Genomic DNA, 17,985 nt, shown 5'->3' with positions numbered 1-17,985 from the left:
ACTGAACCATGAAAATGAGGTCAAGGTCAAATGACACCAGCCAGTTGGACTTGTACACCTTACAGTCCTTCCATACACTGAATATACTAGACCTATTGCTTATAGTATCTTGAGATATGGAATTGACCACCAAAACTTAACCTTGTTCACTGATCCATGAAGTGAGGTCGAGGTCAAGTAAAAACTGTCTGACGGGCATGAGGACATTGCAAGGTACACACGTACACTAAATATAGTTATCCTATTGCTTATAATAAGAGATAATTTAACCTTACCAAAAATCTGAACTTTTTTTCAAGTAGTCTTTGAACCATGAAAATGAGGTCAAGGACATTGGACATGTGACTGACGGTAACTTCGTAACATGAGGATTCAATATAAAAGTATGAAGCATTTAGGTCTTCCACCTTCTAAAATATAAAGCTTTTAAGGAGTCAGCTAACGCCGCTACAGCTGGATCACTATCTCTATGTCGAGCTTTCTGCTTCAAAAGTCGCAGGCTCGACAAAAATTATAGATTGCATTGAAGAAATGGTCTTTAAAAAATATAGAGTCATCAAACAATTAACATACAGCATAAAATTTACAGAACTCTTATCTGAAAATAACAGGGAAGAATAAATCTGTAATGTGCGCTTTATCATTAATGAAAGTCAATAACTAATATAGTTTACTCCTGCTGAATAATCAGGAAGAACATTTATTTTCATTATTTTATTTACAATATTTTACATCAACAATATATTTAGTATCCCATCAGGAACATAGATATACTTTGCCCAGATCACATCAACAGTATTTATGACTTAAAATGAGCCATAGGATTGTCACTTCGTAAGTTTTTCATTCTCCATGCTCCTAATTCCTCTTCTGTTGGAACAATAGCCTCATTCATGCTATTGTATGGACGTTTTCTCTCATCTAGTTTTAATAACTCCTCTGCTTTCTTTCGATGCTCATCCTCCTTTGTCAGTGCCTATAAAATAATGAAATTTAAGGTATAAATTATGATATAATCCTACATATACTAAAGGTTGATCAGTTAGATAATTTCCAATCATACCACATCTGCTCATCTGCCTTCATCTGATTCTCATAATATACGAACAAATATGTCATTGATCCTGTAAATTCTTTTATTTTCATATAGGTACCAATTTACTTGAGTTTAAGAAAAACTGGTTTTCGTGGATACTCGTTTTGTGGTTTTAGCCAAAGTCTAAATACAGCTAGGTCTATATATATATGTTCCGGACCATATGAGTATTTGGACCATAATGGTCATGACCATATGAGTATATACTCGTTTGGTTATAAACGGGCCGGACCATATGAGTATGTGGACCATATAGGTATATTTTTCAATAATATGCATGAGAACACTTTATAAAATAACAATGATTGCTACATGTAATTGTATTATTTACAATTCAATTAACATTAAATATTGATGCCAAAGTTAGTTTTCATCGCTAATTGTCATCTTGGCTGAGGGGGGCAAAGGGTTTAACTGTTATGCTGTTATGGGGTAATTTAATTCTTTGTTATCTGTTATTCTGAAAATATATTTACTATTAGCTGTTATGGTCTTATTCCTTGTTATCTGTAATAGGACTATTATTTTTATTGTTATCTGTTATAGGACTATTATTTTTATTGTTATCTGTTATAGGACTATTATTTTTATTGTTATCTGTTATAGTGAGATTGTTTTGCTGTTAACTGTTATTGAAAATTGGAATGTAAGCATTTTGACAGCCAATCTTAAGTAGAAATTGAAGAAAATTGAACATTGTGATTTGGATGGAAAGTTGTGTCATTGGCACTCATACCACATCTTTTTATTATCACTATTGGGGTCTTTCCATTGGTGATATGGAGGTCACGTATTTGTAGAAGGATTCCCGGAGTAACAAACATCACATAAACATATTTAAAAACAGTCGGGTCCAGGACCATTCTCGTATACATTATTGAGTAACTTTGTAATAAATTCCATTGTCTGTGAACATGTTTTTAGATGTAAAATTTTGTACAAATTATAGTTTTTTTTTTTTTACTTTGTACACATTTTTCTTATAAATTATAATTTGTATTTTGACTTTGTACACAGTTTTTGTACAAATTATAATTTGTGAAAATGACCATTTGTATAAAAGTTGACTAAAAATCACTTTTAAAAATGTATAACTTTTACAATAACTTATCATATGGATTTTTTTTTATAAAAAAAAAAAGCCTTGATACACGTATATAATTTTAATTCAATGACCAAATTATGAATAAACTTTTTGTTGTACTGTTACACCACTGTCCGAGGTTAGGCACCAACTAACATGTTTAACCCCGCCACATTATGTATGTGCCTGTCCCAAGTCATCAGGAGCCTGCAATTCAGTGGTTGTTTTCGTTTATTATTTTTTTTTAGATAAATCAAGCTGTAAAATTTCTCGTTTTGATTGTTTTTCGTTTGTCATTTTAAGGCCTTTTATATCTGACTATGCAGTATTGGTTTGTTGCTCATAGTCGAAGGTGGTATGATGAGCTATTATAGTTGTTAATTTCTGTGTCTTTTTGTCTCTTTTGGAGAGTTGTCTTATTGGCAATCATACCACATCTTCTTTTATACTTATTTACAAAATACAAAAATAGTATATATGTATCATTTGTTTGAGCATGTGAGTGAAATGTTGCCTTTGAGAATTACACGACATCTTTTTCTTTAGCATTAACACTTAAAAGTGCTACTCCTCCTCTTTGTATTTACATGAAAGAGAACCCTGACTATCAATATTTCGATAGCTTTTTAACTGGTTCACATAATGAAAAGTGAAGATTAGAAACTGTTGCTGCAAATAAAGATGTGTCTTTAACAGCTTCAAATATTTAATTTTTCGACAAAATATCCTTAAAATAAGTGAATATATATGTCTCTGTTAAGGCCTAGCAATCCATGCAACCAGTTATAATAAAATGTACTGACTGTACTGTATTGGTCCTTGTTGGACTGATTGTAAAATTTCATTTACTGTTATCTGTTATTGTCCCTTTTCAATTCCTTGTTATCTGTTTTAAGCCAAATCAATTTACTGTTTTGCTGTTATTGGAACCCCCCTTGCCTCCCCTCATTACTCAATGGAATTAACTGCTTCCAAATTTAGGGGGGGGGGGGGGCTTTTGGAAAAAACAACAACATTTGGTTGATTATATAGGGAATCACTTTTAAAGCGTGACGGGAGCGGCCCCCTCTTAATCAGCCAGTAGGCCCCCACTCAGTATGAAAATTTTCTAGATTCGCCACTGAAATGTGACCTCCTCCTCCCCCTCTCCCACGTTAGCTACACTAAATATTTTAGAGAAAAGTTGACACCTACAATTATCTACAATATTGAACAGTAAACCTTAGTAGGTATGTAAATAGTTTTAACCACATGTCATGTTAGAATTTATTTATTTTTTGCTGGTACTATTCTTTTATAAATATTTTTTTAAAGATATTTTTATCCTAGTACGCATGCGCAGTAGTTAGTAAACTAAACAATCTGATGGATAACCGGATACCACAAAAAGAAGAACGAAGTTTAAGTATATTTAGGGTATTTAACCTGTATTTAATAAGCAGACTTTTCACATCCCTTCTGTTTATGGCTAGATTAATGTCTTTTATTGTTACCTTCGATTCACCATATAAAATATTCATTTCAAGTCCAAATTTCTCATGCCAATAAAAGTTGACAAATTCAAATGAGTCGAGTAGACCGGCAAATGCTAGGATTAAAGTTAACCAATTAATATAAGAAAACAGCAGTGGCGGATCCAGAGGGGGCGTAGAGGGCCCCCCTTTTGCTTGGACTTTTTTTTTTTTTTTTTTTTTTTGTAAATTGATTTATCAGACTAGACGACGTGAACTTTGCCATTTCCCGTGTTTTTAATTTTTATGTGACAATTCTTCATTTATAAAGATATTTTTCGCTGGTATATACTGAACTGAAAGTCATGTGATTCACTATGGTGGAGTTGACCAGTGTGTCGACAAAACGTCACTCAGTCATTTTAAAATTCAAATTACTGTCACAAATTGCTTAGGCTGAGCAGTGGCGGATCGAGGGGGGGGGGGGGTTCCGGGGGTGCGCACCCCCCCCTTTATTTTTGCCGATCAATGCATTTGTATCGGGACATATGTTTTGCACCCCCCCTGCACCCCCTTTGCCCTGGGTTAGCACCCCCCCTTTCGAAAATTCCTGCATCCGCCCCTGGGCTGAGCATGACAATCTTAACACCTTCAAGGTGACACAGGATTGAGCAAGAAAGTATTGACTTCTATATCATTATTCCACCAAACAGTTATACCAGTGGTGGATCCAGCCATTTTAAAAAAGGGGGGTTCCCAACCCAGGTCAAATGGGGGGTTTCAACTATATGTCCCCATTCAAATGCATTGATCGGCCAAAAAAAGGGGGGGGGTGGTCCAACCCCTGGATCCGCCACTGTATATACTCTATATTAGTTCACTCTCATGAAAAAAAAGTTCCTCCCCAATATTATTTACGAAAACATGTTTAACTCGTAGCGCCCTATGATCGGCATCCTATTTCAAAATAACAGTTGAATAATGATCCCCAGTCAGTATAAGCTCTAGATAGATTTAAAGTCTAAAGTACGAACCATTTGATATGAGAGATAAAAAATTGAGTCTGATTTTTGCATTAAACAAAAATTCTGGCCGTATCTGGATTGAAAACAATAATCTTGTCCATTTTTTTGCTACTAGAAACAAAAATCCAACAGCCTTATTTAGCATTAAATAAACATGATGAATAAAATCAGGCGTATTTTTTTTTGGCCGGGGTTTGCATGTCTGACCGGTATGTCTGTTTTGCCGAACTGATATATGTTGAATACTTTTTTCAAGACCAGACTGCAACCTGCCTGCTGGAAGTAGCCTTTAAGTCTCCATTTTTCGACCGTCATTCATAAATTTGTTGTCATTTCAGACTCATTCGTAGCCTTTGGTTGATTTGGAATCCCTCACTTCCCCGCTTAATTTTGTTGGGTGAAACATATCAACCAAACATTTGAATAAATATTGCTTGTTTGTCTTATTTAGCTCGTGTCCTTCATATTGTAAATTTCATCGAATACCCGACTTATATCTTGTTAACAACATGTAATATGTGAGGTTATGATAACTAAACTTCACAACAAACCAGCGAGAATTGTCCATGTCTTTTTTTACTGAAAAGTCCTACATCAAATTTATCAGTACATAGCTTTAAATCCGTACTATCATTTTATGAAAGACAATTAATTAATAGGGAGAATACAGCATCAAAAAAGTCAAACCCTTACACTTTTCAGGAACTATACAAAATATACATGTCTCACGCCAGAAATCGTTTTAAAAGTGCATATTACACTTATCTCATATTTTTTAGCCAAAAAAGGTCCCAAAATTGCACTTTTTTATATATTAATAAATGAATGAAATGAATGAAAAGATCTGAAATGTATGAGGCATGTATATGTATCATATGACAAAGCTGAATTAAATTTTATTTAAAATTTTTGGGGAGAGGGGTGGTCTAATATGCGCACCAAACCATGGCAGTATAATCAGTTGTTGATTATGGCTATTATCTGACAGAAGCAGAAGAAGCAATAGGAATGAAGGTTCATCTTTCATCAATTATGAGATGACAAAAAGATAGTTAATCACTTAGACATTTAAATTCAACCAATAGATTTTATTTCAATAGAAGTGAACATAATTCAGTTCTGGTCAGTTACACCTGGAGCATGTAGCTTGATCAATTGATTTCTAAATAAAAGATTTGCATTTTTTTAGTTCTAGAAAAAAAACCAATGCTGCATTTAATCATGCGTTGTTGTTCCGAAAATGCTTCAAGTATTTACAAAAGTAACTGATATGTAGTTGAAAATGCTCATAGGTAAATTTCATACCATAAATTTTAATAGGAAAAGGAGTCCCTGTATAACTTTTCTAAACACTGGTACACTTAAACAGAGAAAAACCCCAATTTTTTTTTATTGACGTGACATATAATGGTATACAAATGTCTGGCTTCCCTCTCTGTCTGTCCAATACCGTATGACTTTTTTGTCTGTCCAGCATCCACATGTCGCACTGTAACTTGAGAACCACTTGTCCAAATTTCATGAAACTGAAGATAGTTGTTTCTTATGATAGTCAAACAATTTGTATACTTTTTGGTGAAAATAGGATTTAAACTTTATGAGTAACGGGTCTCTATAACTAAAACAGGGGTGTGTTTTTTTCACATGTTGCGCTGTATCTCAAAAATGATATCTGATTATTGCTTTAACTTCACACACTTCTTAATTATTGTTATCCAAAGATCTGTATACTTTTTGGTGATGATTTAAAATTTAATTTTAGAGTAATTGAGTTTTTTGTATAAAAAGGGGGGGTTGGTTGGTTTTCACATGTCACTTTGTATCGCATAAATGATTTATAATTATTGCTTAAAACTTAACGCACTTCTTAGTTATATCAATCTAAAGATCTGTATATTTTTTGGTGATTCAAAATTTTACTTTAGAGTTATTGAGTTTTTTTGTATAAAGGGGGACTTTCACGTTTTATCATATCTTAAAAACCATTAATGACTATTGCTTAAAACTTTACACACTTCTTAGTTATATTAATCTAAAGATCTTTATATTTTTTGGTGATGATTCAAAATTTTATTTTAGAGTAATGGAGTTTCTTTTTTTCACATGTCATGCTGTATCTCAGAAACTATTTCTGCTTATTGCATAAAACTTCTTACACAAGAGGAAAGGCATATCATGCACTCAAGGCACAGCTATTTATTCTGACTTAAGCCCAACTTGTTACATCTAAACAAAAGGTAGGGTACATTGTAGATAGGAAGGGATTTTTTAAAATTTTTTATATTGTGTCTATGGGAGCAAATTATTCTGACTTAATGAAAAATCCCCCCATTAAATCTTTAGGGTAGGCTCTTATTAAGACTAAAATGTAAAATAGGTAGGGTAACTGGAACCACACAGATTTTAATTTGTCTTCAGTAATATGTTTCATTCTTGAACATCATTCTGACTTAATTTTCAACTTCACTGACTTTCATGATAATTTTCATCTCACTTCAGTTTTTGAATTCTACGTAGTTTATGAGACTTGCTGTTCCCTTATATAAGAGGGTAGAAATGTTCTTTAACTCAGTTGTCAAGCATTCATTTTATGCTACTACATACTAATGAGTAAGTGTCAAGTTGGTTAAAATTTGATCGTGATTTGTCGAAATATCCTAATCACAAATCATCAGAGATCTCAAATAACTAGGGCTACTGTTATTTTCTATAATGGTGGCCAATCAACTTTTTTGAAGAGAGTTATACCCCTTGAAAATTACAAATTTATGGAAAATGGCTGCATTAGCTCTCTTACAGCAATTTTTTTGGACAGATTGTTTTATATGACAGCAAACAAATTTTGGTATAACATTGTAGTCGTCTGTGTTTTCCAAAGACACTTAGTTTCCAGACAATAACTTAAGTTTAAGTGAATGATTTTATGGGTTATGGTCACAACAATTTAGGAATTCAGGGCCTAAAAAGGGGTCCAAATAAGCATTTTTCCAGTTTCCAGACAATAAATTGTGTGCAAGTGTACAGATCTTTCTGAAATTGAACCACAAGGTTCCATACCAAAAATGGAAGGTTGGGATAAGTTTTTGGTCTTACGGCCCAAACTGTTTAGGAATTATAGGGGCCAAAAACAATACTTTTCTAATATTTTGTATACATTTCTTGGTTCTTGACTAATTTCAATGGGGTTTTATTCTTGAATTCTTGGGGTTCTTTAATATGCTGAATCTAATTGTATATTAAGTTTTTGGAATTTGGGCCCTGTTTTAAATTGGTCCACATGAGGTTCAAAGGGTCCAAAATTAAACTATGCTTGATTTCATCAAAAATTAGATTATTTGAGTCAAAGCTTTTTCTTAGATTTTTAATTTTGGGTCCCGTTTTCAATTTGGTCTACATTAAGGTCTTAAGGGTCCAAAAGTAAACTTCGTTTGATTTCATTAAAAGTTGAATTCTAGGGGTTCTTTGATATGCTGAATCTAAACATGTTTTTACATTTTTTATTATGGACCCGGTTTTCAAATTGGTCCAAAATTAAACTTTGATTTCATCAAAAATGAAATTATTTCAGTTCTTTGATATGCTGAGTCAAAGCTTTTACTTAGATTTTTAATTTTGGGTCCCTTTTTCAATTTGATCTACATTAAGGTCTGAAGTGTCCAAAACTAAACTTAGTTTGATTTTAACAAAAAATGATTTCTTGGGGTTCTTTGATATGCTGAATCTAAACATGACTTATATTTTTGACTATTGGCCCAGTTTTCAGGTTGGTCCAAATCGGGATCCAAAATTGAACTTTGTATTATTTCAACAAAAACTGAATATAGGCGTAGTCTTACAATGTATTTAGTTTTTGATATTTGGGCCCCTTTATTAAATTGGTCCTCATTGAGGTCAAAAGGGTCAAAAATTTCAACTTTGTTTGATTTATTAAAAATTGAATTATTGGTGTTCTTTGATATGCTGAATCTAACTGCAATTTGATTTTTAATCTGGGGCCCAGGGTCCTTTTTCAAATTGATCTACTTTAAGGTCCAAAGGGTCCAAAATTTAATTTAGAGTAATTCTTTAAAAAAATGATTATTTTGGGTTCTTTGATATGCTAAATCTCACCATGTATTTTAATTTTAGATTTTTGTTTTTTGGGCCCCATTATCAAATTGGTCCACAACATTAAACCTTGTTGGATTTCATCAAAAAAATAATTCTTGGGATTCTTTGATATACTGAAACTTACCATATATATATTTAGTTTTGGGTATTGGACCATATTAAATAGGTTAATTTAATTTTTTTAGGTTCAATTGGAACACATTCATTTTGTGTCAAAACCTATGTTGTGTAAAATATTTAATCACAATCCAAATTCAGAGCTGTATCACGCTTGAATGTTGTCCATACTTGTCCCAACTGTTCATTTAGGACAATTTTTACACAATTTCTTTATCATGTGTTCTAACTTTAAAAAATCTTCTCCTCTAAAACTACTGAACCAATTCCAACCAAATTGAAGAAAGTATGACAAAAAACTACATTGTTCAAACACTTCTTAATGTATATTAAAAAAAAGAGATATGATGAAATTGGACACTTACACTCTTAAACGGAAGATAAATGCCAAAAAATCAAGGTGAGCGATTCAGGCTCTTGAGAGCCTCTGTTTTTTTTTGACAAGCTCTATAATTGGGGCCGATAAATATAGAACAAAGGACTTTTTGTTTTTGATACTGACTCTATCACCGTAAAATATAAGGTGAGCCCAAAGGGCGAGTCTGATATTTTCTGTGATAAAGTCAGTATCAAAAACAAAAAGTCCTTTATTCTGTTTATCGGTAATTTAAAAAAAAAAAAATCACTACAAAAATAGAGAAAATAACAAACGAACTACTTTTTCGCGTCGAATAACGGTGAATCACACTTGACGTCACAGGCTGCATTACGTCATTTGAAATTTTGTCACAGTGCAGTAAACATGGCGTTCTCTTGCACAAAGTATTGAAAAGGAATTATTGCATGCGTCTGCTTTTGACATGACTCTAAACAATGCCAAATTTAATGGTAGCATACCGGTAAGTCAAATTTCTTTATTTTCACAAAGCATAGTCAGAAATTAGAATGATACAATATGAATCTGACAGCATATCATCATTTTTAAGTTCAACAACAAGTTATAATCATATTTTACATTTTTAAGAAAGCACTGTAAGCAGACATTTCAGGACCCACTGTAAATTATCTGAACAAGCTCATTTCTTGTCGACTTCATAATTATTTCAAACATTTTATTAGACGTCTCTCAACTTTTGTAATTCTTGCTTTTTTCAAAGTCATGTTCATTTATTTTTAACACGGACCAGAAATATAAAACTTGGAGTTTAAAGGCACTGCGGTTACCTTTAATTTTAGATGCGAATTAAGGGGAATGCGACCGGTGAGTCACCCCTTATAAAGGCTACAATTATGGTCAATTCAGACTTTTATAGTTTGGTGCCCACGGTTACCCCCTTTTAAAAATTTATCCTAGATCTGCATTTAAATAATATTTTCACTTTTTTGTTCTCTGCTCTATGAATATCTGTCTTTATCATGTTATATTGACAATGAAACCACATCTTTTAAAAAGATTGTCCCACAAAAATGTTGAAAATGCGTAAATTTCTTTTTTTGTCTAGCTTCTCTCATGCGATAGCGGTACCTTTTTGGTCACTATTTATGTGTTGCGTCTAAATATGAATCGTAACACTTTATAGTGACTGAACAGGTAAAACACATACTTCTCACGAAACAGAAAAGGAAAACTACGCTTGGAACAGTAAAAACTCAGATTGGAACATCATGGATGATGTTAGTTGTACGTCCCTGGTGCAAGGAAAGCTTCATAATTATTATATTTATAGTGTAGATAACGCATTTTTTTTTTAAAGTCTATCCGGTTTTTCATACATTTTCTTTTCACCTTTTCACAACAATCGTTCAAAAAGGCTAATCTAACTCTTTGTGAAAGTTTTAAACAATGATTAGTGTTTCATTCGCCAAAAAAACTTGTGCGTTTCTGTGAAAAAAATCACTCGCAATTTTGTGAATGAATGGAGAAAGTAGATCCTTACGCGTTGCATTCGCGCATGTCATTTGCGTACTGACCTAATAATTTTAATATCAAGGCCCGTCCACTAATACTGACATTATCAGCAAGTGCACATCAAAGGAAACATGTACAAATTACCGATAAACAATTTTTAAAAGTGTTGTGTCCCTTGGAAATATTGAATTTGTGGAAAATGGCCTCGTTAGTGCTCTCATGGATACAATATTTGCCAGATTTTTATAAAATTTATATACTTTGTAATTATCAGCAATATCAAACTATTTCTAAAATGGTGGTTGATCAACTTTTTAGCTCACCTGGCCTGAAGGGCCAAGTGAGCTTTTCTCATCACTTTGCGTCCAGTGTCGTCCGTCGTCGTCGTCCATCGTTGTTGATCGGACAACCCGTTGTTAGGTTGCTGCCCCTGAATTGGTCATTTTAAGGAAATTATACCATTTTTTGGCTATTATCTTGAATATTATTATAGATAGAGTTAAACTGTAAACAGCAATAATGTTCAGCAAAGTAAGATCTACAAATATGTTAATACGACTAAAATGGTCAGTTGACCCCTTAAGGAGTTATTGCCATTTATAGTTATTTTTTACCAATTTTTCCTATTTTTTTCTAATCTTTTACAAAAATCTTCTCTAAAAATACTGGTCCAAATTTAACCATAATTGGCCATAATCATCATTGAGGTATCTAGTTTAAAAATGTATGCGGTGACCCTGCCAACCAACGAAGATGGCTGCCATGTCTAAAAATAGAACATAGGGGCAAAATGTAGATTTTGGCTTATAACTCTGAAACCAAAGCATTAAGGGCAATTCAGATATGGGGTAAAATTGTTTTGCAAGTCATGATCTATCTGCCCTGAAATTTTCAGATGAATTCGACAACTGTTTTTTTTTCTTCTGAAATTTTGCTGCTTTTGGTTATCTTGAATATTATAATAGATAGAGATAAACTGTAAACAGCAATAATGTTCAGCAAAGTAAGATCCACAAATAAGTTAACATGACCAAAAAGGTCAGTTGACCCCTTAAGGATGTACACTTCTGAGGATCCAAATTTTTCCTGTGTTAAACTTTTTAAATGGTCATTATATTTTGGAAGATAAGTGTTTTCTGAAGTGAATTCATAAAAAAAAATAATCATAGGCTTGTGCACTTTTTATACGCCAGTCAAAATTTTGACGGGACGTATTCTGGTATACAAATTTCCGGTGTCCGTTCGTTCGTCCGTCTGTCCGTCTGTCTGTCCGGCGTAAACATGTCGCACCGTAACTTGAGAACGACTTATCCAAATTTCATGAAACTTAACATAGTTGTTTCTTATGATGGTCAAATGATCTAAGTTACGGCACTTTGTAACTAAAACAGGGGTGTGTTTTTTTCACATGTCGCACCGTATCTCAAAAACGATTCTTGATTATTGCTTAAAACTTTACACACTTCTTTGTTATATGAATCTTAATATCTGTATACTTTTTGGTGATGATTCAAAATTTCATTTTTGAGTTATTGAGTATTTTGTAAAAAAGGAGAAGGGTTTTTTACATGTCGCGCCATATCTCAAAAACGATTTATGATTATGGCTTAAATAGTTATCAAAAGTACCAGGATTATAATTTTATACGCCAGACGCGCGTTTCGTCTACATAAAGACTCATCAGTGACGCTCAGATCAAAATAGTTAAAAAGCCAAACAAATACAAAGTTGGAAGAGCATTGAGGACCCAAAATTCCAAAAAGTTGTGCCAAATACAACTTTACACACTTCTTTGTTATATTAATCTAAAGATCTGTATACTTTTTGGTGATGATTCAAAATTTTATTTTTGAGTTATTGAGTATTTTGTAAAAAAGGGGGATGGGGTTTTTACATATCGTGCCGTATCTCAAAAATGATTTATGATTATTGCTTAAAACTTTACACACTTCTTTTTTATATTAATCTAAAGATCTGTATACTTTTTGGTGATGACTCAAAATTTTATTTTTGAGTTATTGAGTATTTTGTAAAAAAGGGGAGGTTTTTTTTTACATGTCGTGCATATCTCAAAAACAATTTATGATTATTGCTTGAAACTGTACACACTTCTTTGTTATATTAATCTAAAGATCTGTATACTTTTTGGTTTGATTCAAAATTTTATTTTAGTGATATTTGTAAAAAAAAAAAACAGGGTGGGGGGGGGTTTCACATGTCCCGCCGTGTCTCAAAAGCAATACCGGTAAATGGTAATTGCTTAAAACTTTCTCAGAAACTATTGATGATTATTGCATAAAACTTCCACACAAGACATCGGGCGTATCATGCGCTCATGGCGCAGCTGTTTATTAAGAAACTATGGCCATCTGAAAAGGGAAATTTACAGAGTATGAGAAAAATGCTAATTTCCAACAAAAACAGCAATATATGGATTTTTTCAAAATCTATCTAATAAAAACTCATTTTGGATGTTTCATCTTTTTAATACCTTGTATCATAGACAAGAAATCATAAAACACATAATATATATGAATTTTCCAAAACTGTCTAATAAATACTTATTTTGGGTGTTTCATCTTTTTAATAATCTGTCTCAAAGACAAAAAAATCATAAAACACACAGTATAAAAACATACAAAAATATTTTCAACCAAAACAGGTCTAAATTAAAACATTTACATAAAAAATGGCACACTTCCTCTGTTAAACTTTTTTCCACACTTAATATGCAGTTAAGCATAGACAAACTTAACATTTTAAGCCAAAAAACATTAGGGGTTAGTGCACTTTAAAAAAAGTTCTTAGTTATTTACTACCCCACCCCGCCCCAAAAATCACATTTCTAACAAAAAAGCAATATATGGATTTAAAAAAAAAAATATAATAATAACCAAATTTGGGTGTTTTATCTTTTTAATACCTTGTTTCATGATCAAAAATCATATAACACACAGTATAATCTTTTTACAAAAAATCTTTTATATCATTTTTCACCTAAACAAGCCTATAGATTCCAACATTTACACAAAAAATGGAACCCTTCCTCTGTTCAACATTTTTTTCACAATAAACATGCAGTTGAAAGCATTATAACCCTTAACATTTTAAACAATTTTAAACAATTAGATATGGGTTAGTGTGCATTTTAAAAAGTTTCATGATATTTACTATCCTGCCCCAAAAATCTCATGCTGTGCAAATACAGCACGTCGACTAATTATGTGTTATTAGATTAGTCTATAATTTTCAGATAAGATAGATATTGTTATTCTGAAACTCCCCCATTAAAGATATTTGTCCATCTGTCACATTTATTTAGGTTTAAAGCCTAAAAATAGCCAAAGTTTTAAATTCAAGGGAAATAATGCCAAATAGACAAAGATTTTTTTCAAAATATTAATACCTTGTTCCCGTTTACAGAAAGCCCAAACAAAAATAAAATGCAATAAAGTTTACCGTTAAAAAAAGACGCAAAACAACAATAAAATGCAGCACGGTCATTTTATTTAAAATAGTTTATTTATATCTAAAATCAAAGATTTTTCAAGAAAACAAACCAAGACGTTAACCTTTGACCTACAAGTTTATACAAGAATTATGACACACCCTCTGTTGATTTATATACATGTCAAGTATAAACACTGAAAGAATAAGGGGATACAAGATCTTTACCATACATAGGACATGGGTTTCTGAACTGTAAATTAATTTAGTTAGTTTTTGACCTTTGACCTATAAAGTTGAATTAAATTATGGAACACTCTTACAGACAGATGGACAGATTTTTTTTAAAGCTGCCCTTTATAGTCAATTTTTAATAATTTTGTAAGTTTTAACAAAATATTTTCCTCTTTAACTAATGGGCCAAGTTCTTTATCAATCGAATGGGGTCCAAACCGCCACTGCGCAGACTCCACAGCTCAACAGTTAAGTAGACCTTTATGTTAGTGGACCCTTTTTCCAAAATTGTCATATTAATGTGGAACTAATGTGCACTTTGTTTTTTTCTTGCAGATACAGACCCACAGGCACAGACAAAAGGGGAAGGGTCCAGACCGCTACTGCACAGACTCCACAGCTCAACAGTTAAGTAGACCTTTATGTTAGTGGACCCTTTTTCCAAAATTGTCGTATTAATGTGGAACTAATGTGCACTTTGTTTTTTTCTTGCAGATACAGACCCACAGGCACAGACAAGAGGGGAGGGGTCCAGACCGCCACTGTGCAGACTCCACAGCTCAACAGTTAAGTAGACCTTTAATGTTAGTGGCCCCTTTTTCCAAAATTGTCGTATTAATGTGGAACTAATGAGCACTTTGTTTTTTTCTTGCAGATACAGACCCACAGGCACAGACAAGAGGGGAGGGGTCCAGACCGCCACTGCGCAGACTCCACAGCTCAACAGTTAAGTAGACCTTTAATGTTAGTGGCCCCTTTTTCCAAAATTGTCGTATTAATGTGGAACTAATGTGCACTTTGTTTTTTTCTTGCAGATACAGACCCACAGGCACAGACAAGAGGGGAAGGGTCCAGACCGCCACTGTGCAGACTCCACAGCTCAACAGTTAAGTAGACCTTTAATGTTAGTGGCCCCTTTTTCCAAAATTGTCATATTAATGTGGAACTAATGTGCACTTTGTTTTTTTCTTGCAGATACAGACCCACAGGCACAGACAAGAGGGGAGGGGTCCAGACCGCCACTGCGCAGACTCCACAGCTCAACAGTTAAGTAGACCTTTAATGTTAGTGGCCCCTTTTTCCAAAATTGTCGTATTAATGTGGAACTAATGTGCACTTTGTTTTTTTCTTGCAGATACAGACCCACAGGCACAGACAAGAGGGGAGGGGTCCAGACCGCCACTGCGCAGACTCCACAGCTCAACAGTTAAGTAGACCTTTAATGTTAGTGGCCCCTTTTTCCAAAATTGTCGTATTAATGTGGAACTAATGTGCACTTTGTTTTTTTCTTGCAGATACAGACCCACAGGCACAGACAAGAGGGGAGGGGTCCAGACCGCCACTGCGCAGACTCCACAGCTCAACAGTTAAGTAGACCTTTAATGTTAGTGGCCCCTTTTTCCAAAATTGTCGTATTAATGTGGAACTAATGTGCACTTTGTTTTTTTCTTGCAGATGCAGACCCACAGGCACAGACAAGAGGGGAGGGGTCCAGACCGCCACTGCGCAGACTCCACAGCTCAACAGTTAAGTAGACCTTTAATGTTAGTGGCCCCTTTTTCCAAAATTGTCGTATTAATGTGGAACTAATGTGCACTTTGTTTCTTTCTTGCAGATGCAGACCCACAGGCACAGACAAGAGGGGAGGGGTCCAGACCGCCACTGCGCAGACTCCACAGCTCAACAGTTAAGTAGACCTTTAATGTTAGTGGCCCCTTTTTCCAAAATTGTCGTATTAATGTGGAACTAATGTGCACTTTGTTTTTTTCTTGCAGATGCAGACCCACAGGCACAGACAAGAGGGGAGGGGTCCAGACCGCCACTGCGCAGACTCCACAGCTCAACAGTTAAGTAGACCTTTAATGTTAGTGGCCCCTTTTTCCAAAATTGTCGTATTAATGTGGAACTAATGTGCACTTTGTTTTTTTCTTGCAGATACAGACCCACAGGCACAGACCAGAGGGGAGGGGTCCAGACCGCCACTGCGAAGACTCCACAGCTCAACAGTTAAGTAGACCTTTAATGTTAGTGGCCCCTTTTTCCAAAATTGTCGTATTAATGTGGAACTAATGTGCACTTTGTTTTTTTCTTGCAGATGCAGACCCACAGGCACAGACAAGAGGGGAGGGGTCCAGACCGCCACTGCGCAGACTCCACAGCTCAACAGTTAAGTAGACCTTTAATGTTAGTGGCCCCTTTTTCCAAAATTGTCGTATTAATGTGGAACTAATGTGCACTTTGTTTTTTTCTTGCAGATGCAGACCCACAGGCACAGACAAGAGGGGAGGGGTCCAGACCGCCACTGCGCAGACTCCACAGCTCAACAGTTAAGTAGACCTTTAATGTTAGTGGCCCCTTTTTCCAAAATTGTCGTATTAATGTGGAACTAATGTGCACTTTGTTTTTTTCTTGCAGATACAGACCCACAGGCACAGACAAGAGGGGAGGGGTCCAGACCGCCACTGCGCAGACTCCACAGCTCAACAGTTAAGTAGACCTTTAATGTTAGTGGCCCCTTTTTCCAAAATTGTCGTATTAATGTGGAACTAATGTGCACTTTGTTTTTTTCTTGCAGATACAGACCCACAGGCACAGACAAGAGGGGAGGGGTCCAGACCGCCACTGCGCAGACTCCACAGCTCAACAGTTAAGTAGACCTTTAATGTTAGTGGCCCCTTTTTCCAAAATTGTCGTATTAATGTGGAACTAATGTGCACTTTGTTTTTTTCTTGCAGATGCAGACCCACAGGCACAGACAAGAGGGGAGGGGTCCAGACCGCCACTGCGCAGACTCCACAGCTCAACAGTTAAGTAGACCTTTAATGTTAGTGGCCCCTTTTTCCAAAATTGTCGTATTAATGTGGAACTAATGTGCACTTTGTTTTTTTCTTGCAGATGCAGACCCACAGGCACAGACAAGAGGGGAGGGGTCCAGACCGCCACTGCGCAGACTCCACAGCTCAACAGTTAAGTAGACCTTTAATGTTAGTGGCCCCTTTTTCCAAAATTGTCGTATTAATGTGGAACTAATGTGCACTTTGTTTTTTTCTTGCAGATGCAGACCCACAGGCACAGACAAGAGGGGAGGGGTCCAGACCGCCACTGCGCAGACTCCACAGCTCAACAGTTAAGTAGACCTTTAATGTTAGTGGCCCCTTTTTCCAAAATTGTCGTATTAATGTGGAACTAATGTGCACTTTGTTTTTTTCTTGCAGATGCAGACCCACAGGCACAGACAAGAGGGGAGGGGTCCAGACCGCCACTGCGCAGACTCCACAGCTCAACAGTTAAGTAGACCTTTAATGTTAGTGGCCCCTTTTTCCAAAATTGTCGTATTAATGTGGAACTAATGTGCACTTTGTTTTTTTCTTGCAGATGCAGACCCACAGGCACAGACAAGAGGGGAGGGGTCCAGACCGCCACTGCGCAGACTCCACAGCTCAACAGTTAAGTAGACCTTTAATGTTAGTGGCCCCTTTTTCCAAAATTGTCGTATTAATGTGGAACTAATGTGCACTTTGTTTTTTTCTTGCAGATGCAGACCCACAGGCACAGACAAGAGGGGAGGGGTC

The 17,985-nt window shown here is 34.9% G+C and overlaps 1 long non-coding RNA gene across 1 annotated transcript in view; it reads right to left on the bottom strand.

Annotated features, from left to right (window-relative positions):
* Positions 1 to 664: 664 nt before the first annotated feature.
* LOC139519728 (uncharacterized) overlaps positions 665 to 17,985 on the bottom strand; it is a 41,058-nt gene continuing 23,737 nt past the window's right edge. The window contains exon 2 of the long non-coding RNA XR_011663660.1: positions 665 to 976. This is a non-coding gene — a long non-coding RNA (uncharacterized lncRNA). The remainder of the gene's footprint in view (positions 977 to 17,985) is intronic.

The sequence above is a fragment of the Mytilus edulis genome, chromosome 4, assembly GCF_963676685.1.
Source record: "Mytilus edulis chromosome 4, xbMytEdul2.2, whole genome shotgun sequence".
Taxonomy (NCBI): domain Eukaryota; kingdom Metazoa; phylum Mollusca; class Bivalvia; order Mytilida; family Mytilidae; genus Mytilus; species Mytilus edulis.
The sequence above is the reverse complement of the archived record's forward strand: the minus strand, read 5'-3'. Positions and strand labels throughout refer to the sequence as shown.